Here is a 26967-nt window from a genome sequence, read left to right on the forward strand (position 1 = left end):
TGAGGAAGATGTGAAATATTAATATTTGTCATCTACACACACACTAATGTGGGCCTGCACAAAGACGTGAGCACGTGTGTAATTGTTCCCTCCTTTGTGAAGTTCAGAAGACTTCGTTTATGTACTTTAATTCTTCTTTCTGTCTAACATTCAACAGAGGAGGGAGGGAGGGCGCTCTAGCAGAGTGCCTGTTACCCTGCCAGGATACGAGCTTCAGAGAATTTCTAGCAACAATAGGGCTATCTCTTACAGAAGGGAAATTTCTGCAAATCATGAAGAATCTCAAAGGATGACATCAACATTGTCATCTTAGCTGTTAGCATAGATATTTTGAATAATACTTATGTGTCTTTGGAGCTATACAAATATATTTGCCAAATCTTTATGCCTAAAATTGTACTTAGACTTTAGCTCCTTGTTCAAAAGTCTTCTGTACCTTATATATGGTACCCATATAACTTAGTAAAATGAACCATCTCAGAACTTTCCCCTTTTCACCTTAAGCTCTGCAGATAAAGTCTGTCGGAGTTATAACTGTGCCCCTAACACACACCACAGATCTAGACGTTTTCTTGCCTTCACTTAGTACTTGTAAGAACCCTTGTAAGCACTTGACTTTTCATGAAGTGATCCCAAGGTAAGACTCACAGCTTTAAAAATATACCGAATAAGAATTTGAACATGGAAATTTTTCCTTAGTAAAAGACCAAACAGAATTCAAAAGAAGGAGCTCAAGATCTGCTAGCATATTGAAATTAAGTGAGAAAGGGTCAAAAAAGAGGGCTCTTGCTAGAGGACCTACTCTCTTCAACACCATGGCAAGCACATGACATCATATGGAAAATTAGCAGAATTGAAGGGTGGGGAGCAGTAGAGCCAGTCAGCAGGGCCTTAATCTCAACCAAGGGACTTCTCTGCAATGCATCAAATTCTCAAGCTGTGCAGAATCAATTAACACATTTAAATACAAGCCTCTGTTTATAGAAAAATGGTTGCAAATAAATATAAGATAAGAAATATCTTAGGAATTGAGTGAGAATCACTACAATTCCATGTTCCTTTCTTTTCTTTGTTTGTTTAAGAGACAGGGTTTCTCTCTGTAGCCTTGGCTGTTCTGTAGACCAGGCTGGCCTCAAATTCATAGTGATCTGCCTGTCTGTGCCTCCCTGAGTGCTGGGATTAAAGGAGTGCACCCAGCTAATGCCTTAGTCTTAGACTTCATATGCAATCTATTCCACTTTAAATAATCTATAGTGTAAAAGAGACATTGTAAAGATAGTTATGTAGCCATTGTTCAATAGCATAATCATGGAATATAGTCAATGTATTAACATAAAAAAGATTATTAATATTGGAACTAAATACCTTATCTTAGAATCAGCCAAAGAAACAATTTCAAGTGATCAATGGTAACCTATTTAATGCCTGCGATACTGGGGAGTTGAACCAGGAGAGTTGTGAGTCCAGGGCTTCATGGCTACATGACAAGACCCTGTCACAGAACCGAACCACACAAGTATCTAAGTACTATTTTAAAATTCTTTGCACCCACTCACAAATATTCCATTACTTATTACTGAAAAACATAAAGACTATTTGAAAAATGACCTAAGTATATTTATGATCCTCAACAAAACTGTCAACATAACTACCAATGTTTTTATTCAAATTACATTGCAGGATCTTAGAGATTCAAAGTTCTATTTCTGTGATAATTTTTTATGACTTGTCAAAAGTACCTTAAAATTAATATGAAAATTATGAGTAAATGCAACATTGCGAATGAAAATATTAGCTGTGGGTCTCCACACCCGTGGTATTGGGATTATTGTGCAACCACAGTAACTTAAAATGACAGTCTCGCTGCTAATAAAGATACATAGACTGATGATTGAGCATAGATCGTGAAAAACTGAAACTAGTCTTTAGATTTGTCATGTACTTTGTTTTTGTTAATGTTGATGGTATATAAAATCAGTGGAGAAATTTAACACCAGTAAATCATACATGGAAAAACTTTACTGAGTTAAGAATAATTATCAAATATTAATAAATATGTTTACATTACTACCCCAGTGAGAGCATAGTTAATTGATCTATTCAAGGGGCACACTACCTGCAAAATTCCAAAGGTAGTCCTAAGGCCTTGCAGATATAAAATAGGCACAACCCTGGTCATCCCAAACGATGTTAAACAGAAATTTGAAGGTCATGCTGCGAATAACCAAGAGGCTAATTCATGGGCCTATGAGCTCTTATGGTGCTGCCTGAGGGGGTCCTGGAGTCACACATGGCTGGGCAGTGAGGGCTTATAGGAGGAGGAAGAATGCTGTTGTTCATTCAAGGGCATTTGGCTTTAAGCAAAGTTTCTTAAGTGGAATGGAGTTATGTACTTCCATATAGTGAGACTTTTCTTACCAGTGGTCACACAGAGAACAGAAATGACTACTCCTCCCTACGTGACTGCTCTGAAATTTTTAGTTGGTGGTTTTGAATGCTGAGGTTTCTGTTTGATTTTTTCAGCTTAGACTCTCCCAGCATCCCAGGCTGGTTTCAAACTTGCAGTCTCCCTTCTTGTGTCAGGCAACTGCTGATTATAGAAATATGGCACTATACCTGACACCTTTGAAAATTATTGAATTTAATTTTACTAACTTGTGTTACTATTTCAAAATTAATTTTATTTAAAATTAGGCTTTTTCTGATAAGACCTAATGATATAAAGTGTTGGAGAAAAGGTATTTTCATTTCATTAAATGTAAAGTTAAAAAAAAATGTGTTCTTTATCTAAGTTTACAACACACTTTAAACCAACTGAATAAACTTAAAAGCAAAATTCTCTTTTCCATACTTTTCTTCCTGAGGGACAATACTCCAGACTTTGATCAGGAATTCAGTGTATATTATTTGAATATAATGAAAAAGGACATTTTGGACATAAGAGCAACAAAAAATCAATTTGCATATATCAGCAGAAGAAATAATGTCTACATTTTTATTGAAGGATTTTGATACACTTAGCAGTATTCTAAACTACACAGATAGATAAGAGACTTCACTCTTCTCTCCCATGATCAGTCACATTTTCAGCTCTAATTCAGAGTAAACAACAAATTCCTTTGTACTATCGTACAATTTTGCGCACACACACACACACACACACACACACACACACACACATTTTGTTGGTGTTTCTGCATTATTTCAGATGACTATAATTAATACTATATTTTAATAAAATAAAATATGATTTAATGATAGCTTTAGTATTAATAACAGGAATGCGCTAGGATTCAACAACAGAGTATCTCTAGTTGTGATAAATATACACAAACACATGTAGACAGTGAATTTGTGAAAGATGAAGTATTAAAAATTTTTTAATAAAAATGACTCTGAGCCAGATACAATGATACACTCCTGTAATCTCAGCACTCAGGGAGGCAGAGGCAGAGGAATCTCTGTGAGCTTGAGGTCAAACTGTTATTCAAAGCAAGTGCAGAACAGCCATGGCTACACAGAGAAACACTGTCTTCAAAAAACCAAAAAGAAAGAAAAAATGACTTGGTTTTCAGTGTTAATGAACACCGAGGGTTTTTCTTTTTCTTTTTCCTTTTCCACGGATAATGCTAATGTCAGTTGTAGCACTTGAATCTATGAAAATAATGGCTAGGTAATTATTTGCTTTCTCTGCTTGTCCATGTCATTATAAATTAGTGAATTTTATCCCAAATTATCAGCATCTTGTTCTATTGACCTCTTATTTAGTTTCTGAGAGTAGAAAGTCATGGTGATATGCAGTTAATGCTAATGGCCACAAAGAGACTGCCTATAGGTCTGTTTTCATAAAAAGTTAAATTAGTAAATGCTGTGAAAATCTACTTTAAAAAAAAGTGCTTCCTACAAGTCTTTGGAGTTTTTCTTCTACACCATGTGCTTCATAAATGGGAGTTATAGTGCAGTTATGTAGAAAGCTTTTGCAAAACCATTTCTTCTTCTAGCTTTTAAAATTAAAGATGAACATCCTTTATCCTAATAATAGTACAGAAACAAAATGTTAAGCCTCTCTTGTGTATCTAGGAGGTATGCTAAATTGAAATTAACTATGAAGTATAAAAGCAAATCCATCATTGCACTTATTTTAAAAATACAAATACAAGTATTTTATAGGATGGCATTGGGTGATGTGTAGTTTTTGATCTTTGTCTTGCCAACACTTTCTGAAACCATTAAAATATTTAGCCAGTTCCTTGATTTAAAAACTCTCACTTGAGAAATTTTCTGTTTTTTTTTTTTCTTTCTTTTTTTTTTTAAGTCGGCTGTCTTCTTGGTGGAGGACAAGATCTCTTCTAAATTCCACCAGTCATGAACTGCTATATATTCTTTAAAATTTGGCTATTTCTCTCTCCAGCTGACCCTTTCAGCCTTCTAGCCTTCTTCATTCCTTTGTATTAGCAGTGGATCTGCAGAAATATATTGTGCCCATTGGCACACTTAGTTAGGATGCTGGTAGGCAACATTCACTATCCTTACTGTCTTCCATTGCAATCTCCTCAGACTTTTACTCCGGCAGAGCCTGCTTGCAGGAGCTCCCTCCTCTCCTTCTACTTACTCACTGGGGACTCTTGGAGGGATCCCGAGGTCAAATTAGGTCTTTCCTACCAACTCCCTCAGCCTTCCCTACTAGCTCATTGTCTCCGTTCTTTTGAGGCAATCAGCAACTCAGAGAAGCACTGCCTTTCAGGGACCCTACAGCTGCCATATTTGCATAGAATCCAGAGTGAGCAACATCAACTTGATAATGGAACCAACTCAATATACCTATACGAAGAATCATGTCAAACCAAGCAACAACACATGCCTAAGTCCCAGCCACAAAACACAATCAGAAACTGTTAAGACAAGATGTTTCCCCAGAAGCCAGTAACTTGTTGGAATAGGCCCTGAAGAATGCAATATAATTGTGCAAGATGCGCAAGAAAAAGACTTCAAAATATGAGCTGGAGAGATGGCTCAGCCAATAAAGGTTAGGCTCACAACCAAAAATATAAAATACATCAAAATAGCAACCATGCATATGTTCAAGGATCTTTAAATGGCTATAAATGAACGTCTTTACAAGTCTATGAAGGTACACACAGTTGAGAAAAAAATGAAAACATTTTAAAAAATAGAATTGAAATAGAATCACTAATCCAAACTCACCAATCATTACAATACATGAAAAACAGAATTTCAGGTATTGAAAACAAGGCAGAATAAATGAAAAGTTCAGTCAAAGAAAATACTAAATCTAAGAAAGTCCAGGCATAAAACACCCATGAAATCTGGGTCATGATGTAAATTCAAAACCTACAAACAATAGCGATAGAGGAAGAAGAAACCCAGGTCAGAAGAACAGAAAATATCCTTAACAAAAAGCATACAAAAAATTTCCCAGTCTAAAGAAGGAGGTATCTATTAAGGTCAAGAAGCATACAGAACTCCAAATAGGAAGGATCAAAAGAGAAATTTCCCATCACACATATACTAAAACATTAAATGTACAAAACAAAGAAAATATATTAAATATTTGAGAAGGTTAAAAGGCTAAGTCACAATCCATTTATCCACAAATTTCGGGAAGTCCTTGTTTTTAATAGCTGAATAGTATTCCATAGTGTATATGTACCACAGTTTCTTTATCCATTCTTCTATTGAGGGACACTTCGGCTGTTTCCATGTTCTGGCTATTATGAATAAGGCTGCTATGAACATGGTTGAGCAAATTTTCTTGTTGTGTGCTGGAGCATCTTCTGGATATATTCCAAGGAGTGGAATAGCTGGGTCTTGAGGAAGCCCTATTCCCATTTTTCTGAGATAGCACCAGATAGATTTCCAAAGTGGTTGTACTAGTTTGCATTCCCACCAGCAATGAAGGAGTGTTCCTCTCTCCCCACATCCTCGCCAGCATGTGGTGTCGCTTGAATTTTTGATCTTAGCCATTCTGATGGGTGTAAGATGGAATCTCAGAGTTGTTTTGATTTGCATTTCCCTGATGACTAAGGAGGTTGAGCATTTCTTTAAGTGTTTCTCAGCCATTTGATATTCCTCTGGATTGAGCTAGAAATGATCATAATGAGTGAGTTAACCCAGAAGCAGAAAGACTCAAATGGTATATACTCACTTATATCTGCATATTAGCCCAAGGGGCATGTCCCACGAAAGCCTTCACTTACCAGGAAACTGAGACAGAGGGGAGGACATTCTAGTGGGACTCTAGATGAGAGAATCATGGGAGAAAGGCAAAGTAGAAGGACCCAGAGGGTCCTAGAAGCCTACAAGTAGAACATTATGATAGGCAGATTTGGGCATAGGGGTCCCGCTCAAACTAAGGCACCAGCCAAGGACAATACAGGCGGTAAACCTTAAACCCCTACCCAGATCTAGCCAATGGACGGAACACTCTCCACAGTAGAGTGGAGAGTGGGATATTACTTTCTCACATACTCTGGTGCCTCACCTTTGACCATGTCCCCTGGAGGGGGAGACCTGATGGCACTCAGAGGAAGGACAGCAGGTTACCAAGAAGAGACTTGATACCCTATGAACATATAGAGGGGGAGGTAATCCCCCTCAGGAACAGTCATAGGGGAGGGGAGTAAGGGGAAAATGGGAGGGAGGGAAGAACGGGAGGATACAAGGGAAGGGATAACCATTGAGATGTAACAAGAATAAATTAATAAAAAAATTTAAAAAAAAAAACAAGGCTAAGTCACATTAGATTAGCACCTAACATTTCAGTGGAGTCTCTGAAACCCAGATAGGCCTGGACAGATGTTCTGCAAGCTCCAAGAGACCACAGAAGCCAGCCCAAAATAATATATGGCACAAGACTATTAATTAAAATTAATGGGGAAAGAAAAACATTTCACAATAAATTTAAGCAGTGTCTGACTATGAATGCAGCTCTACAGAAGGTAATAGAATTTGAAGAGGTAAACTTCAACCACCAATACACAAGGACTACATGATCCCCTAAAGAGTAAATCAAATAAGGGAGAAATCCCACATCAAAATAACAAAATAACAGGAATTAATAAAGAATAGTCATTGATATCTCTCAATGTAATTGTTCAGGTTTCCTTGGCTGGTCAAGAAAGTTATCTGAGCACTAGCAGGAAAGCATGTCAAATAGCAGTGTTTCTCCCTGGCTTCTGTTTGAGTTTTTATTCCAACTTGTTTCAGTAATAAACTGACTTGCTAATGTAAGCTAAAATAAATGATTCCAGTAAGTGTCTTTTGGTTATGTTTATTTCTACAAATGAAAGGAAAGCAGGACAAAAGGCACTACGAAAGTATTGGCAAAACTTGAAAATTGGAAGACAAAAATTTCCAAAGAAAATTTCAGCATAGACCTTTGCTGCAATAAGTAACCTATATAGATCATTGAGCATATCAGAGATTTTTTATCACATTGCTATTGAAGGTCAGTAAAAGTCACTTTTGTAAAAGTAGGCATAATTTATATTCTATATAAGATGTTGCAATAAATTCCATCACCTATAGTGTACAAACAAGAGTTTTCTTTCTCAGCATTATGTCCCTCATGAGAAAAAATGTAGAAGGGTACTTTGGTAACTGTTCTTAATATGCATCAAGGATCCTAGGGAAATAAGCAGTGCATTTTCATAAACTATGACTAGTGAATGATAGTTTACTTTCTTCCTACATGTCTTAGAGAATTTGTAGCAGTAAAATATTAATAACAGTTATAATAATCTATTTGTAAAATTTTATAAGTAATGGATAATAAACAGGACATTTTTCCAATTTTTCAGGATTTTATGATGTTAAAGTAATTTTCATTAGTGATTCTGTTTAAGTGCTTATGATTTAAACTCATCCCTGAAGATTAATTGTTCTATATTACTTAAAATTCAAATCAGCTTTATTCTAAGCTTTATTTTATTTAAACCATAAATCACCTGTACAGATTCAATATTCCTACTTTGACTTTCTATAATATGACTTAATCATACATTAGGAACAATTATATAATTTATTGGTACAAAGTTTTTGTATAAAATAATAATAAAGGACAATGTCTACTCAGTCTTTAGAGAAAAATAAAATACACCTCAGTGCTCCATTGTCTTTGTTCTGTCTCTCATCTCTGCTTTCACTTGCACAGCTGAACACACAATATTTTCATAAGTGGTGTCACAGGACCCACAAAAGATGTGGAAAATAAAATTATCTTCTTATTAAAATTAGTGATTTCAAGGGTAAAATGTCTAACACAGTTGGTTTTCTTTTCACACGACTCTATATGAGAAAAGCCAGGGCAACCAAAGAGTAACAATATTCTGTGGAGATGAATTGGAGGAATAGCTCTATGAATCATGAAGTAGCTAAAAAAAATTTACCGGGAAACAAAAAGCCCAAATATGAATAGTATTGTTCTTTATCTCTCATAAAATCATAAGCAGGGGCTGTCTTCAGAATTACCTTGTTATAGGAAGTAAACTACAAGTAGGATGAGAAAAACAGGGAACGCCCCTGGAGGAAGCAGGGACACATCACAAATTCACTAAGAATTGGCTGTGACAGAAAAGTGGTATTTGGGCCCCTTTGGCATGACTGAGACTGGCTTTGTGTGGTTCAGTGCAAGGGGACTGACTGTGTCTAATAACCTGGCACCAAGGTAAAAGACAGCTAAGTTCTCAATGGCTCCTTTTCTCACTCACAGAACACAACTATTGATCTATCCCTAGACATTCATGGGGACATTTGGGAATATGCCATGGCTTATAAATACATCACCATGTTACCGAGACTGGAAGTCTCTGGAACAAAAGAATGCCAGCCTACCCCACATATTACCAGAAATTCCTGAAGTGTGGTTAGCAGCAGTTTTAGGCATGCGTATTAAGAAGCCTCCACAGTGAATGCAGCCCTGCTACAACCAGACTTTACGACTCCATGAGAAAAAGGAGGCACATATACAGAGAATCAATTAGTTTGGTAGAACAGATAGAGAATAAAGCAGCCTGCATATTCAACTCATTAGTCACCATACCTGGCATATTTGCAGTATTCGAATGCCCAGAAAAAAGGTATGCAATCTGAATATCTTGGCCAGGAAGAGATTTTAGTTGTTTTTGTCTTACTCTAGTCTTATTTAAAATTATTCTTTAGTTCATTTTACTCAAAACACACACACACACACACACACACACACACACACACACACACACACACATATCTATATGCCTTAAATATTTTATATTTTATTTTACAAATAAGTATAAGACCACAAATAATGACCCAGATGTATTCTGATTAATATTGACTAAGTATGCTTCCGTTTAAATTTTTTTATTTATTATAATTTATTCATATTACATCTGATTGTCATCCCCTCAGTCTTTTTTCCTTTTTATTTTTTAAATAATTTTTTCAAAATCATCCTGATTGTTATCCCCTCACTTGTATCTTCCTATTTCCACCTCTCTCCTTATTTACTCTATTCCCTTCCTCTAGGTCTGTGAAAGGAGGGGACCTCCTCCCCCACATGATCACAGCCATCTGGACATCCTGCTTCTCCTTCCTCTGAGTGCAATCAGGCCTCCCCACCAAGGGGAAGGGGTCAAATAGGCGGCACCAGAGTTCATTGAGAGGCAGTTCCTGATCTTGACACAACTGTGGAGAATGTGTTGTCCATTGGCTAAATCTGAATAGGGGTTCTAGGTTTACAGCATGCATTGTCCTTGGTACAGCACTTTGTACAGGACTCCTGGCTCCAGATCAGGCAGCCTTGATGGTCTTCTTGTGTGGTTCTTGGACGCTCTGTGTCCTTCTGCCTTCCCATTCATCCATACCACTCTCTCCTGGATTCCCAATTGCAAGTCCCATCATCTGTCCTGATCTGCTGCTGAGTGAAAACTCTCAGAGGACATCCATGTTGGCCTAGTATCCAATTACAAGTGAGTATATACCATGTGTATCTTTCTGGGTCTGGGTTAAATCACTCACGGTGATCATTTGTAGTTCCATCCATTTGCCTGCAAATTTCAAGATTTCCTTGTAAATGTGCCACAGTTTCTTTATCCACTCTTCGTTGAATGATAGCTAGGTTGTTTCCAGTTTCTAGCTATTACGAATAAAATTTCTATAAACATAGTTGATCAAGTATACTTGTGGTGTGATAGAACATCTTTTGGGTATATTCCCAGGAGTAGTATGGCTAGGTCCTGAGGTAGAGTTATCCCAACTTCCTGAGAAAGTACCAGATTGACTTCCATAGTGGTTGTACAAGTTTGTACTCCCACTAGCAATGGAGGGGTGTTTCCCTTTCTCCACATCCTGGCCACACCAGATTGACTTCCACAGTGGTTGTACAAGTTTGCACTCCCACTAACAATGGAGGAGTGTTCCCCTTTCTCCATATTTTCACCAGCATGTGTTATTGTCACCTGAGTTTTTATCGTAGCCATTCAGATATGTGTAAGATGGAATCTCAGAGTCATTTTGATTTGCATTTATCTGATGACTAAGAATGTTGAGCATTTCTTTTAGTGTTTCCCAGCCATTTGATATTCCTCTGTTGAGAGTTCTCTGTTTAGCTCTAAACCCCATTTCTTAATTGGGTTATTTGGTTTGGCGGTGTTTAATTTCTTTAGTTCTTTATGAATTTTAGACATTAGACCCTTGTCAGATGTAAGGTTGGTGAAGATCATTTCCCAGTCTGTAGTCTGTCCTTTTGTTCTGTTGATTGAGTCCTTTGCCTTACAGAAGCTTTTCAGTTTCATGAGATCCCATTTATTAATTGTTGACCTTAGTTCCTGGGTTGTTGTTGTTCTGTTCAGGAAGTTGTTTCCTGTGCCAATGAGTTCAAGGCTCTTCCTCGCCTTTTCTTCTAACAGATTTAGTGTATCTGGTTTTATGTTAAGGTCTTTAATCCACTTGTACTTGAGTGTTGTGCACGGTGATAAATATGGACCCACTTGCATTTTTCTACATGTAGATATCCAGTTAGACCCGCACCATTTGTTGAAGATGTTGAAGATGTTGAAGATCACTGATACTGTGATTTTATGAGTGCAAAAGTCCATTCTTGCTCAGAAGATTGTTTCAGTATTGCATTCTATCAGATATGGCTCTTAAAAGAGTTCTTTCTTCTCTTCCATAATGGTTACTGAACCTTGGTCAAAGGTGTAATACAGATGTCTTGTTTATGGCTGGGCATTTCCCTCAAGCTTATCTACTGTCCTTTGACTATTTGATTGTTTGCCTAATATTCATACCACTGTCAAACCCAGAGGCATATCTTGTCACTCATGTTATTATTAGAGTTTGACAGACTCAAGGCTGGGCAACACTGTTGATGACTCCTACTCCATGATTCTTCACCATATCTTTAATTACTATGAAAGCAAACTGCTACTAAAAAATAGCTATTAAACTATTGCTCCTTGCCAATTTGATTTCTTCAAATCCTATGATCAAGTTTATGAAGTCTTCACCAATATGGTCTTCTCATCAAGTACTGATGGACAAACAGTAATAGCAATAGTATGTATTTTGGGTGAGTATTCAGTACACTCAAGTACAACAAGTCAAAAGGAAAATACCACATTTGACAGTGGGTTTTTTTTTTAATTCAGCAGCTATGATTTCTAGGAGAAACAAAATACCTTAGGTAGAATAAAAACTGTTGAACTCATACATTTATTTTCAATAAGTTTCTAAAATAGTAAGTTTCCTATGCTCTTTTCAAACAACCTAATTGGTAATTAACTCTCCTCCAATTTTCTCATCTGTCCCATTATCCATCTTTATCTCCACTTAAAGAATCTTTTCACATTTCCTCATAATATCACAAGTCTTATACTGTATTTAATCCACCTCAGATCTTTCATCCCTATCCCTAGCAATAGTCCCTTTATAGTTTCTCATCTATCCTACAAAATAACCAAGCCAAAACCCTGGAAATTAAAGCTCAATAAATCAAGGTAAAAAGTCAATTGAAAGCCGGGTGTGGTGGCACACGCCTTTAATCCCAGCACTTGGGAGGCAGAGGCGGGCGGATCGCTGTGAGTTCGAGGCCAGCCTGGACTACAAAGTGAGTCCAGGACAGTCAAGGCTACACAGAGAAACCTTGTCTCAGAAAAAAAAAGTCAATTGAAATCTCAATTATAGACTATATGAAGCAGAATGATGACTGCCATCATTGAAGAAAAGATAGATGAATCATTAAATTCAAGAAGTAAAACAAAAATTATGAGAAGAGCATATAACATCTTACAGATATGTTTAAAAGATAATGCTTGTGGATGATCCGCACAAGGAAAGGAGTTGAATACAGTTTAACAGCATATGAAATTTATTTAGTGAAATGTTAGCAAAGACTTCACCCAAACTTGATATTATTGATATTAAGGTAGAGTAGGCACTTAATACCCAGTATGGAAATGACAAGAAAGTAACTTCTATATTATGATGTATTGAAGCTAATAAAAGTATAGAAGAAGAAAAATACTTCTAAGAACTGCCAAAGGGAACACTGAAGTAACCTTTTTAAACATTTTTTATTAATTTATTTAGATTACATCTCATTTGTCCCCTCATTTGTATCCTGCCATTCCTCGCTCCCTTCCTCTTTCACCCTATTCCCTTCCTCTAAATCTGTGACATAGGGAATCTTCTCCCCAATGATATGATCATAGCCTATCAGATCTCATTCTGGTAGCCTGCTTATCTTTTTTTGAGGCCTCTCCACTAAAGAGAAGTTGGTCTACTATGGGGCACCAGAGTTCATGTCAGAGTCAGTCTCTGGTCTTCACACAACTGTGGAGAATGTTCTGTGCATTAGCTAGGTCTGAATATGGGTTCAATGCTTACTGCATGTATTGTCCTTTGTTGGTGCAGTAGGTTGGGCAGCCCACCCTGAAGACAAATCCACCCACCATGATGTTTTACTTGTGGGTTTCTAGGACTCTCTGGAAACCCTTCTATTTCCCCATTCTTTCACATTTCCCTCACCTAGAGTCCCAATAGGAAATCCCCACATCTATCATGATCTCCTAGTAAGTGAAGGCTTTCCTGAGGCATTCTTTTTGGGCTAATGTCTAATTAAAAGTGAGTAAATACCATGTGAGTCTTTCTGGGTCTGGGTTCAAACAGTCAGGATGATCATTCCTAGTTCCATCCATTTGCCTGTAAATTTCAGAATTTCCTTGTTTTTCATAGTTGAGTAGTATCCCTTAGTGTAATTGTACCACAGTTTCTTCATTCATTCTTCAACTGAAGGACATTTAGGTTGTTTCCAGTTTCTGGCTATTATGAATAAGGCTGCTATGAACATGGTTGCACATATGTCTTTGTTGTGTGGTGGCATATCTTCTGGGTATATTCCAACTAAATCTGTTAGAAGACAAACTGGGGAAGAGCCTGGAACTCATTGGCACAGGAGACAACTTCCTGAATAGAACTCTAACAGCCCTGGCTCTAATGTCAACAATTGATAAATGGGACATCATGGAGCTGAGAAGTTTCTGTAAGGCAGAAGACACTATCAACAGGACAAAGTTCCAGCTTACACACTGGGAAAAGATCTTCACCAACCCTATATCTGACAAATGTCTAATATCCAAAATATACAAAAAAGTTCAAGAAATTAAACTCCATCAAACCAAATAACTCAATTAAGAAATGAGGCTCAGAATTAAACAGAATTTTCAACAGATGAGCATCAAATGGCTGATAAACACTTAAAGAAATGCTCAACACCCTTAGCCATCAGAAAAATGCAAATCAAAACAACTCTGAGATTTCATCTTACACCCATCAGAATGGCTAAGATCAAGAACTCAAATGACAGCACATGCTGGCAAGAATGTGGAGAAAGGGGAACACTCCTTCATTGCTGGTGGGAGGGCAAATTTTTACTACCCCTTTGCAAATCAATCTGGTGCTTTCTCAGAAAACTTGGAACAGGGATACCTCAAGACCCTTCTATTCTACTCCTTGAAGTAAATTTTAAAGGCAAATCCAATAGAATAAGAACAGTTTGTTCAGAAGAACCTTTAAGAGTCATAAAGAAAATATGTGCCAATAAAAGTAGTAATTCACTTCAAAATTTAAGGAAAAATAACCTCCTAAGATAATCATAACTGAAAATTTCATGACCACTAAACCAGAATTGCCAACATGACTAAACGTGAAGATGCACACTAAAGAGAGAGAAGTACATGCAGAACCAACAAGCTAAGCAAAATATAAACCTCAATAGAGCAGCAGATGGACAAACAAATGAGATATATAAAAGAATCAAATGGAATCAATTCATCAAGTAATGCAGATCAAATAGTGATTTGTAGGTTATATAAGGCCATATTGAAAAAGTGATACTAACGAGTATATACTTTTTAATGGTAGCATTTGATATAAATAGCTTTAGTTTCCAAACATAAGTTGGATAATTAGTTTTTTATATTAAAATAAATTCTAACAATTTGCTGCCTACAAGAAACTCACCACACACACAAAAACATAAACAGAATAGAAATAAAATCAGGAAAATGATATTCTAAACAAATGGAACAAGCAAACAGGGAGCTACAATCATATCAAAATAGACAGTAATACAGGATTGGATGGAAAAGAAAAATACTATAAATCAATAAAAGCAATACTACACCAAGAAGATATAGTTGTCAATACGCATGCATTGATTATCAAAAACTGAAAAAATTTAGAAGGCAACATTTAGGGGACAACATTAAATAAGTGTGGGTAAATTCCATACCTTATTTTGATCACAAGTAGATACCTGAACAATAATGTAAATTAAGAAACATCACAGATAATTCTAACACTCTTACTTGTGACCCATGTGAGCTAGTATAATGACTGTCCTGACAAATGGGCATTAAAGTGTCCCCTAAACACTTACCTTTATAGCTATAGGTTAGTGAGGCTCTCAACACGCACTAGCAAATATTCCTTCTATAGCAGATGGTGATTCACACAGCTCTAAATGGTAGTCACTAGACAGCCTCCTCACTAAGTCTTGCGAATCATCTCAGAAGAGGACGAGAAAGATTTTAGTAGAGGGTCGTTGTAACACATTGTTTTCCATACCTGACAGAGTTCCCACAGACTTGCAATGACTGTGACTACAAAAAAAATATCCTGAATAAGATAAAATCCCAAATGAGTGGTGGAAGGAGCCATGAAGTTCCATTGCAATTTTAGCTATTGGTGAGTGTTGGCTTCTTGGGAGAAGGGGATTAAGGTTTTAAGGAAATGGTTCCTAGTAGTTTGCCCATACTCTGTAGGACAACCTTACATATATGTCCACAACTCCATGTGTTTTCAAGAGAGTACACGAAGTTGAAAGGGAAAAGTCAAAGGATGGAGCAGGAATCGTTTGAGGGGTGTGAATTTGACCAAAACACATTATATACTTGTATGAAATTCTCACATCATATATATATTTTTAATTACACTACAGCCCAGGTGGACTTATCAGACATTTAAAGGTTATTCCACCCAGCAGTGGTAGAATAAACATCTTTTTATGCATATGAGTCTCCACCCTCCCATGAATAGATCATAATTAAGGGCATAAAACATACATTACCAGAAACAAAAATCATTGTAATCATTTCTTAGTTCATATCATAATGCAAATTTAAAAGCAGTTAAAGTGGCACAGAAATTGTACCTGTGCATGGAGAATAAATTATGTACTTGAGAATGAAGAAGTTAGGAAGACAGTAAAAAATTACCTAAAATCAATACAAATTGAATTTAGTCTACATAGGAAACAGTAAAGACATATATAAAAGGTAACATTTTAAATTAAAAGAGAGAGGTTGGAAGAAATGATTTGTGCTGAAAAGCACTGACTACTCTTTCAGAGGACTATGGTTCCATTCCCAGCACACAAGTGGTGGTTCATAATCATCTGTAACTCGAGTTCCATGGAATCCAATGGGTACTACATGCATCAAACACTCATTCACATTGGGACTTAATCTATCTAAACATACTCTATTACTCGAGACTAAAGCTTGATATGCCAAAGGGGTCAGTATTCTTGATAGACACAAACTTCTCTGTTTTTGTCATTTTGACAGAAAACTAGACATATTTGAAAGGATGGAATATCAGCTGCCTCCATCAGATTTTCCTGTGGGCATGCCTGTGGGGAATATTGTTGATTAATAATTGCTTTGAAAGCACCGAACCTACTGTCGACAATGAATAAAAAAAAATGCTCACCTCGCACCTCCAGAAAGCAACATGAAAAAACATGTAAATAAAAGTAGTAATCAGATTTCTTCCATGGCTCCTACAAGTGCTCTTGTTGGCTTTCCTGCCCTGTCTTCCCTCAGTGCTAGATTGTGACAGAAAATATAAGTTAAATAAATACTTTAATCGACTTTGTGGCTTTTGGTCATGGTATGTATCACAGCAGAAGAAAACAATGTAGGACGATCCAAAAGATCTTTTAAAAGATCTGTAAAAATTGAATCCTGCAATACATTGCAACTATCATCTATAGTAATCAAGGTAAGTTAATTTTATAAATTCATGGATTTTTCCATATGCACAAATGAACAAATGTATACAACTCACAAACAAAATCTAAAGTAAAAATAAAAATTATTCCATCGAGTTTGAAAAAGCCTTTAATAAAATTCAGTACCACTTCATGACAAAAGGGTTAAATAATGTAGATAATGAAGGATTATCCTCAAATACAATAACCATTATGTACTACCAACCTATAGTCAATTTTATTCTTTTTTTTTGTTTTTTTTTGTTTTTGTTTTTCGAGACAGGGTTTCTCTGTGTAGTCTTGGCTGTCCTAGACTTGCTTTGTAGTCCAGGCTGGCCTCGAACTCACAGCGATCCGCCTATCTCTGCCTCCCGAGTGCTGGGATTAAAGGCGTGCGCCACCACGCCCGGCCTGTCAATTTTATTCTTAATGGATAAATAACTGATATTATTTTCTTAAAATTTAGGAATAAAAATAAAGATGCCTAACTTCATAATTTTATTTAATATACAACTTGGAATTTTAATCAGGCCAATACAAATAAATAAATAATAAGACTAGTAATAGAAAGGCAGATTTTATTTCTTTTCTGCTAGTATATAGTCTGATTCTATACTTAAAATTTTGAGTGTCCCACAAAATGACTTGACTCTTAGCGACAAGTAACAAATTCAGGAAAATAACATTGTAGAGAAATAAAGAGCCTGCTTAAAAACAGAAAAATACATTTACTCACAATATCCTAAAACAAACATAACTAAATAACTTAAGAACAAATGTAACCAAGATGGTGAAAGATGTCTATAATAAAAATTTTAAAAGCACTCAAAGATATAAAATGAATATATTCACTCAAAAATGAAAAGTAGTCATGTTTTTGTATAAGAACCAACATTACTATGTCGTATTATCAAAACCGCTCTACACAGTCAATATTATAATGTTATTGTTCATACAACTAGAAAAATAATCTAAAAAAATCATAGAATAGTTCAAAAGACTCAGAATAACCTAAATTGCCCTGTAAAAATATAGAAGTGTTGAAGGTTTTACAGTGTCTGGCTTTACAATACATTACAGAGTGATGGTAACAAAGTCAGAGTGACATTGACACAAAAATAGATGTGGTGATCAATAACTAAAAAAAATAAACGCATATATCTACAATAAACTAATTTTCAACAAATATGCAAAAAAATCATTTGGATAAAAGACAACCTGGCTTTTAATCAGTGAGCAGTGGGTACCTTCAGGTAGGTCATCCTACCTACTACTTAGCCTCATCTGCTAGAAATTAAGCCTAGCGAGTAAAAGTGCTCGATGCTGAGCTTACATTCTGTTGCAGAACCCTTGTGGAAGAAAAAAGACAACCAACCCACCAGCTCTCCGACTGCTACACTCAACGCCATATGATACATGCTCCCCTCACTCACGCTAAATAAATGAGTGCATTTAAAAATATTAAATGAGAAAAAGATGAGCAAGAATTATAAATTCCATCATTCCTGAATAGGTACTACTAGAAAACAATTTAAGGATACCTGCGAGACACTTTACTGTCCGTGTTATATAGAAGTATTCACAGCAGACTAACTAGGAGTCAGCCTGGATTCATGCGTAAAGAAAATGTGGTATGTACACACATTTGGTTCATTATTTAGCCATAAAAAAAGAATGAGCCAGATGCGGCAAAACGAGTACTGCATATTTTCTTTTACCTGAAGAAACTACAATTTAAACAGAACAAAAACTCCCAAGACAACAAAAGAGTGCAGGAAGAAGTACAGAATCTATTTGTAAAAGAAAGTGGGAACTACGAAAAGGGAATGAGAGATGAGTTTGAGAGGGTCGTGGTTAGGAGAAGGTAAAGTTCAATCCCAATCAAGTTTATATAAAGCACTCAATTATTTTATTTGAGAATCTAAACTCTAGACCTTGTATTTGATTTTTAGCATTTTAAAAGTACAAAGTGTCTTTGGCTGGCCTTCAGGATATGAGCTTCTATGTGAAAATAGTGGTTATGAGCTACCAAAGTGTTTTTGTGATAAGTCACACAACTACGCATGAAACACTTACATTTGCAAAGATTTTGATAGTGTTCTACCTTAGCCAGTTAATGGCACACTGCTCTGTGTAGGAGTCGCTGGAGAATTTGCATGTTGTCTCAGCAAATTAAAGTCCTAGAGCCTGTCATAGATGGGTGACATTGCATTGGCAGGAGAGGTGGTGATATAGAGACTGATAGTGAGAAACTGACAGATTTAGATTAAGTCTAAAATTTAAAATGTATTATATTTAAGGCCGATGCCCTAGAATTGCATCACGAAAACTGTAACTAAGCATTTCTTCATTTTCTGGGTTTACTAGGACTAACAAAATGAACTAACTGCCCTTGGTGGACTTGGTCTCAAGCCAATAGCATTGTGTATTTGTTAAAACACGAAGTCTACTTGGCCATCTTCAGTTACCAAGAAAAGAATCAGAAAGGAAAACTCACTTGGCACAAACTGGCTTCATTTAGAAAACACAAATTATTATTTCGCCAAACCCTGTCCTAATTGAATTTCTTACGAAATCAGATGAAGGGGTTGGAATTTTCAGCACAAGTCAGGTTCAATGTAATTTACTTTTATATAACACACAAATGTGAGATTTTTCAAGTTCCGATGGCATAATATACCTTGCACAAACCACAACTGTGGCAAACAAGATCTGTAGTAAACAAACACTATTTACAATATGGACACACACACACACACACACACACACACGCACTTATGCACACATACTCACACACACTTATACATAGACATTTCACTATGTATATAGAAATGCATTTTCTTGGACGCTAATAGTAATTTCCTACTCAACTTAGTGCATAGTTGCACAAGGAAAACCTTTCCTACCCAAGTGACTTGCTTATATTACTTAAGAGCACGAGCGAAATGCAGAGTAGTATGTTGTTTTTACTCTAGTAAATAATTTCTTAAAAATTTCATGGCTAACAAGAATGTAGACACCACTCTTAAAGTACTTTTAGTATGTCAACTAATTTTTTTTGACAACGACATATGTTCTTGTTAGCTAATAAATTGTGATTGGGGAAACAACTTGTGGGATTCTGTTTTTTTTTCTATTGCTGCGATAAAACAGTTTAACCAAGGAAACTTCTAAAAGCAAGAGTTTATATGAGCTTGTAGTTCTAGAGGATTGACATCTGTCATGGCAGAGAAAAGACATTGTGGCAGGAGCAGGAGACATAGGTCACACATCTTGGATTCTGAGCACAAAGGAGAATGATCAAACCAGGAAGGTATTACCCTTTGAAAGCCTAATGTCCACCCCAATGACATATTTCCTCCAGCAGAAGCCACACTTCCTATAATACCCAAATTGTGATACTAACTAGGAACCAAGTATTCAAATAACTGAACTCTATGAGGAAAATTATTTTGTAAACTACTCAATGTTTTAGAGTACACCTATTATAAACTCAAAATGCAGGGTGTATTTTACATTTATCACCTTAGTCAATACTTGACAAGTATACTGGAAATTAAGCAGCCTCCTCATATTATAGATATGAAGAGTATAGAAGATTGGATAATTTTTATAGTTAAGAAAAGAATAAAAATATACTAGGTATAAGGGCACTATTAAAAAAGAAGTTGAGAAGGCCCCATACTTTGAGAGGCAGTTACCTGAAGGTTATTAGATTTCCATTTCTTGGATTATTAGTTCACACTCTTCCCCATTGCTCCTTCATGTAATTAATAATATGTTTAATAGTTATATCTGGTTAATATTTATTTTCTTATCAGTATTTGTTAATTTTGACATAAAAATTAATTGAAAATGAGTGAACCTATGCTGTGGCCTAACATATATGTGGATTAATATGGATACATTTATTTGGTAAATGATTATGACAGCAAAACAGAAGTGTCAGACTTAGTTTTGAGAAATCACTCCTTATAAAGTATATATTAAAAAATAAAAGTCAAAGACACAAAGCATTATCTATTTTAGTCTTTCTTATATTCTTTTGTTTCTTCTTATATGTTCAGCTATCCTGTTCTCCCTACACACTGTGATGATCATTTTCTTAAATCACTATAGTTAGATAATTCTTTGGAAGTACCTCTTGAATTAGAATTTGCATTCTTAAGACCAGAATTTCCTCTCCTCTGTCCCAGTTTCCTTGTAAGTGAAGGCTTTCATGGGACATGCCCCTTGGGCTGGTATGCAGATATAAGTGAGCATATACCATTTGAGTCTTTCTGCTTCTGGCTGAACTCACTCATTATGATTATTTCTAGCTCAATCCATTTGTCCACAAATTTCGGGAATTCCTTGTTTTTAATAGCTGAGTAGTATTCCATAGTGTATATGTACCACAGTTTCTTTATCCATTCTTCTACTGATGGACACTTAGGCTGTTTCCATGTTCTGGCTATTATGAATAAGGCTGCTATGAACATGGTTGAGCAAATTTTCTTGTGTGCTGGAGCTTCTTCTGGGTATATTCCAAGGAGTGGAATAGGTGGGTCTTGAGGAAGCCCTATTCCCAGTTTTCTGAGATAGCACCAGATAGATTTCAAAAGTGGCTGGGAAAGAGGGGGAGGACATCCTATTGGGACTCTAGATGAGAGAAGCATGGGAGAATGGCAAAGTAGAAGGATCCAGAGTGTCCTAGAAACCTACAAGTAGGACATTATGATAGGCAGATTTGGGCCCAGGGGTCCCGCTCAAACTTAGGCACCAGCCAAGGACAATACAGGCGGTAAACTTTAAATCCCTACCCAGATCTAGCCAATGGTCAGAACATTCTCCACAGTTGAGTGGAGAGTGGAGTCTGACTTTCACACGAACTCTGGTGCCTCATATTTGACCATGTCCCCTGGAGGGAGAGACCTGGTGGCACTCAGAGGAAGGACAGCAGGTTACCAAGAAGAGACTTGATACCCTTTGAACATATACAGGGGGAGGAAATCCCCCTCAGGAACAGTCATAGGGGAGGGGAATAACGGGAAAATGGGAGGGAGGGAAGAATGAGAGGATACAAGGGATGGGATAACCATTGAGATGTAACAAGAATAAATTAATAAAAAAATTTTTTAAAAGAACTGAATTTCATTCTAAAAAACTTGTTTTAAGGATACTTAAAAACCTTAAAGAATCCTGAAAGAGAGGCCTTGTTGCATGGAAGTGCTCCTCCTCTACATAAACTCTGTGAACATTTACAACTTCTCATCACCAAAGGACATGCCTTTCTAAGTCCTGTTTCATGCACAAAGGTTTCAGATTCTGTGGCACCCTTGTAGAATCTCTGAAGCCCATTCTACGCATTGAGTCCAACTTCTAAACGCATTCATGGTGAAATGAGGGAATGATTCGTGGTTTTATTCAAGGTAGATACACTTTATCTCTATATAGTGGAACAATGTGAATTCCCCTGTACCCAAGACTGCTTCACTTCTATCCAAATAGTCAGATTTTGGGTCCCACATTTATTCAAATCAAATATTTATCATTCTCTCTCCTTCTCTCTCTCTCCCTCCCTCCCCCTCCCTCCCCCTCTCTCTCTGTCTCTCTCTGTCTGTCTCCTTTTCTCTAATCTCTTGGAGTCCTTAGTATTTCATCAAAATTTCCATCAAATACTGCAAACTATTTCATGAACTTTCAAAGTTTTAGTAAGATTTAGCAGAACATGGCATACTCAGGTATACTCACCTTAGTCTCTTCTGCAAGTAGAAACTGGTAGGAATCCCCTCTAAAAACTATAACAGGGTGGCCTGGTGGCACTCAGAGGAAGGACAATAGGTCACTAAGGAGAGACTTGATACCCTATGAGCATATACAGGGGGAGGAGGTCCCCCTCAGACACAGACATAGGGGAGGGGAGTAGGGGGGAAGTGGGAGGAAAGGAGGAATGGGAGGATACAAGGGATGGGCTAACTGAGATGTAATATGAATAAATTAATAAAAAAGTAAAAAAATAAATATCTAATATATAAGAAATAAAACCATATGTTAAATACAAAAAAAAAACTATAACAGGGTGAGTTAAATGAGCTTCACAGCCTTGTCTCTAATCCCTGTCTCTACCTGCAAACCTTGCAAATGTATGCTTAACTTAGAGGTTTGGATGTGATCCATCTGGCCCACAATCAAGCCACATGAAGGAAAAGGTAATATTACAGTTTAAAAGAAGACACATGATTTAGGGACACTGGAAGGGAATTGTTTGCCCTTAAACCAGAGAGGCTCTTAATCTTTAGATGTTACTAAATCATGAATACCTTAAGTCAGACTTAGGACAATTTTAGCGATGACCTATTGAACAATACTGAAATAAAATTATGTTCTCAATGAATACGAAGACATTAAACGCACAATTTTTTTTTGCATGTGGTTAATATTATGTTGATCAGGATGATGTTTGTCCAGGTCTAAACTGGTCTTCATGCCCCTGTCTTCTGAGTACCTAAATAGCATGACACACAACAGCAGGCTGATGACACTTAGCTGGTTGCAGCCACAATTTTATGAAAGCAACTTAAAATGTAGTATTTTAACACTTGATAAAGGACTGTGAAAAAATTCCTTTCAACCATGGATCAATCAGTATTGTCAACTAGGAATAAGCTTTTAATGGTGAATTGATAGGAATAACCTATACTTACACAGAATTTATAAACACATGTGATTCCTAGTAGACTCTTCTGCAGCAATGGTAATGCTGAATACAGTAACAAGCTGTCATATATGGCTTTTCAGCTTTCGAAATGTGAATTGCTTCATTAAGAACTGAACTTCTAAAATTTATAATTAATTAGCTGTTCATAACAATTTTGTGATCAATGCTATAAACATACAGAGAAATAGAATCAATAAACAGGAAACTGCATAATTGCTCACTGAGACAATGATTAAGAAGAGTAATAATGTAGACAAGAATTTAAAGAAGACACTTGTACTAGCCCAAGAGTGGGAGCCAGGAGTCTCTCTTCCAAATCTAGATCCAAATGAGAAAAAAAATGCATGTGAGAAGTTGATAGATTTCAGTTTACCAGAGTACTTAACAACATGATAAATATTTTTGTTCTAGCTTTTAAAAAGATAATAAATTTTTTAAAGTAGAAAACCAAATGCATTTAACATTTACTCTCTCTAGTTGCAGTGCAGAGGGTGGCTTAGAGGAAGAGGGAACGGTCAGACAGTGAAGAGGAGGTCTTAGTGCAGGTAAGAAAGGAGAATTCCCTGCCTGGAGAATAAGCAATGTGAAGAAGTGGATGTTTTCAGTGACTCAAAGGACTCAGTTGATAGGAACAAATAAAATTAGATTAAAGAAAAAGAGATCAAGCACCATTCACAATGCCTAAGTTCACACCTCTGGACTGAATGGAGTGAGGAGTCGTTAGCAGCTGTGGAAGTTGTGAGGTGTTCAATCCAGGGATAAAAGTCATACTACACTTGCTGACCGAATGTGTGTCATTTAAAAACAAATAGTTAAATGGACAAGCATGCAGAGTGGTTAAGAAGAGACTTCTGGCTAAGAGTGCATATGTTCATGAACTCACAGAGACTGAGAAAACTCGTAAGACCTGACTGGATTCAATCCAGCAGAATCTCAGCAAGGAGAAAGGGAAATAGACTCCAACTCGTACTCCTAACTATGTCTTCACTTGGGATTGATTTCTTCTGGAAAATGGAAAATCAGTTTTCCCCCAACGAAGTGTCATTGAGTATAGCAACTCACGTCCTGTCCCCAAGAGTAGTTGGCCAAAACAAAACCAGCTCCATGATTTTATTTTTATTGTTTTTGGTGTTGTTTTTGTTTTGTTTTTGCCATATTTTGTCTTGTTTTGTTTTTGTTTGGGAGAGAGGGAGCATACAAAGTTGGGTAGATACGGAGGTGGGAACAATGTGAGACACATTGGGGAGGAGACAATACGATCAAAATGAATGTAAAAACACTTAATAAAAATAAAACCAATAAAAGGAATCCAAACTTACAGGTCAGTTGGATGTCAGCTAAAAGACATGGAGAAGAAAGTCAGTACAGAGTAAGAAAGGAGTAAGATTTGTAAATAAGCCATTCATAATTCCAAAGTTATGTTTATCTTCTGTATGGAGTTAATGATTGTCTTTAGACTATCTAATTTATATGATACATTTTGGATACCCAATATTGTCATCCTATTTACTATAACTTCCCTATTCCCTAGCCAGACATTGCAGGGGGTATTTATATGACTCTTCATAGTCCTTGCACAAACTGCCAGTCAAAATTCCCATTTTTCTGGTTGCAGTTTAGCTATTCTAGTCAAGTCCATGGAGATATCAAGAAGCAGCATTTTCCTCATTAATTAAAGTATTCACTTTACAGCCCAATCACCGAAACCCCCCTCTTCTCCTCCTATTCCCACTGCCACACCTCTTCCCCCATTTCCTCCTCCCCTACTCCACAGGAAAGGGGAGCACCCCCACAGGTACCCACCCACCCTGGCACATCAATTTGCAGCAGGACTAACTGCACCCTCTCTCACCAAGGCCAGACAAGCCAGCCCAGCTATAGGAAAGGCATTCAAAAGTAGTCAGCAGAGTCAGACAGCCCCTACCCCAATTGTAAACAATTCACATATCTACTATGTACATGTAGAAGGCCTACGTCCAACCCACGGTTTGGTTGGTAGTTCAGTCTCTGTGAGCCTCCAGCGGTCCAGGCTGTGTTGACACTGTATGTCTCCTTGTGGTACAGCTTTCTTAATAAATGTACTTGATAAAGCCTTGCTAAGTGCAGGTGCTGTGTGGAAGCACTTTTTCCTGTGTGTTACTGAAGGAGAAGCAATAATCTCTGATTCTCCAAATGCCCTTTGTACCACCACAAGCTGAATTTCCCCTTGAATTCCTTTAGATAGTTTTGTAGCTGCCTGGCACTTCTTTGCCTCAGCAAAGGCCCTGCAAACAGTGGCCCAAAGACGGGGCAATCCTTATGTCCATCATCTTCTATGTCACTATACTTTCTGTAAGTTCATTCACACAGACAAAATAAGAAATTCGTTGGTCATTTATATATTCTATTTTCTGTTTGGTGGAGCCTCTTCCTTGTAAGTTACCAGAAGAAAATTAAAGCAAGACTTGAGTATTATTTTGAAATTCAGGTCATTTTCAGAATAAATTAAGTCTTTTGAAAAAAAATTGGATGTATCATGGAATCTTATGATCCAAAAATAAGCTAACAATTTGCTGTATAATTTATAATTTCAAAATAATTATATAATTCTTGGTTTTGAGTAATTTCTTACTACAGAGGCCAAGGCCCTAAAGCAATGTAAATCTTAATATTTACATGGGAAAATACACATATTTATTAAAATACATTTGATATAATGCCTATGTGGTGCCTATTAAAAACCTTCATGCATAGTTAGGACAGTAAGTTATAGATATGTGTTTATGCACACTGGCTGTCAATGAAACACTATTAAAAACGTCATGGATTAAGAATACGTGTCCAGCGTACATCTGCACTTTTATCTTTTGTGCTAAGTTCCTGGCATCTTAGGGTTTAACCTAAGGGACTGGGTCTGAAAGGACAAAGCAGCTTTCTTCCATGAAGTCTTTTGTATCATCTACAAGGGACAATTCTTATAGTACTGATATTAGGAAGCTCCAGGGCAAGAACAGGAAGTAGGCAAGGGCTTTTTTTTTTTTTTGGATTAAAATTGAAATTCGTCAGCTTTGGATCCTCTACCTTATATTTATTTTAGAAACTCATTACACCAGATCAGATTCAAGAAGTGGAGACATACATGGAAAAGGAGAGAACAATCCCTGCTGCTTATAAATAAAATTCTCTAAGTGTTGCTCTATAAAAGTTCGACATATTCTCTGCAGTGTCTTTGTTTGCCTTTCGTCCTTAATGATTGAACTTTAGAACTTCACACGAGGTATGTAAGGTGTACTAATATTCTTTATTCCTAGATCCACAATAATTCCTTTATATTGCTGCCCTCTCTCTTTAGATACATGTAAATTATACATTGACCTTCTTCATGAGTGAAAGGCCACACCAGTGCAGTTATTTCTTCAAGCCCGACAGAACGCATGTGTCAGTCAGTCCTTGTTATCATCAGGGAACTTCCACTAAGCAAGGTGTGAGCCTTTCCCATCATTCAGCATCATGCTGCTTGCTTAATGACACTGATCATATGTAACCTCTGGAGAACAAGCACTTCCTTCATTTTACCAGTTGCTGGATCATCCAGTGGGGACTTGTTACTGCATGTGGCCAAATTAATAATTCTTAGTTGATAGCTGTGTGAGATTTTGCATAATGTATTTCTACAGACTGTAAATTTGTTCTTATTATATGATTATCAAGGTAAGGAAGACAATAAAGGTCTAGA

This window comes from Acomys minous, assembly GCF_964271855.1.
Source record: "Acomys minous genome assembly, chromosome: 10".
NCBI classification, from domain to species: Eukaryota; Metazoa; Chordata; class Mammalia; order Rodentia; family Muridae; genus Acomys; species Acomys minous.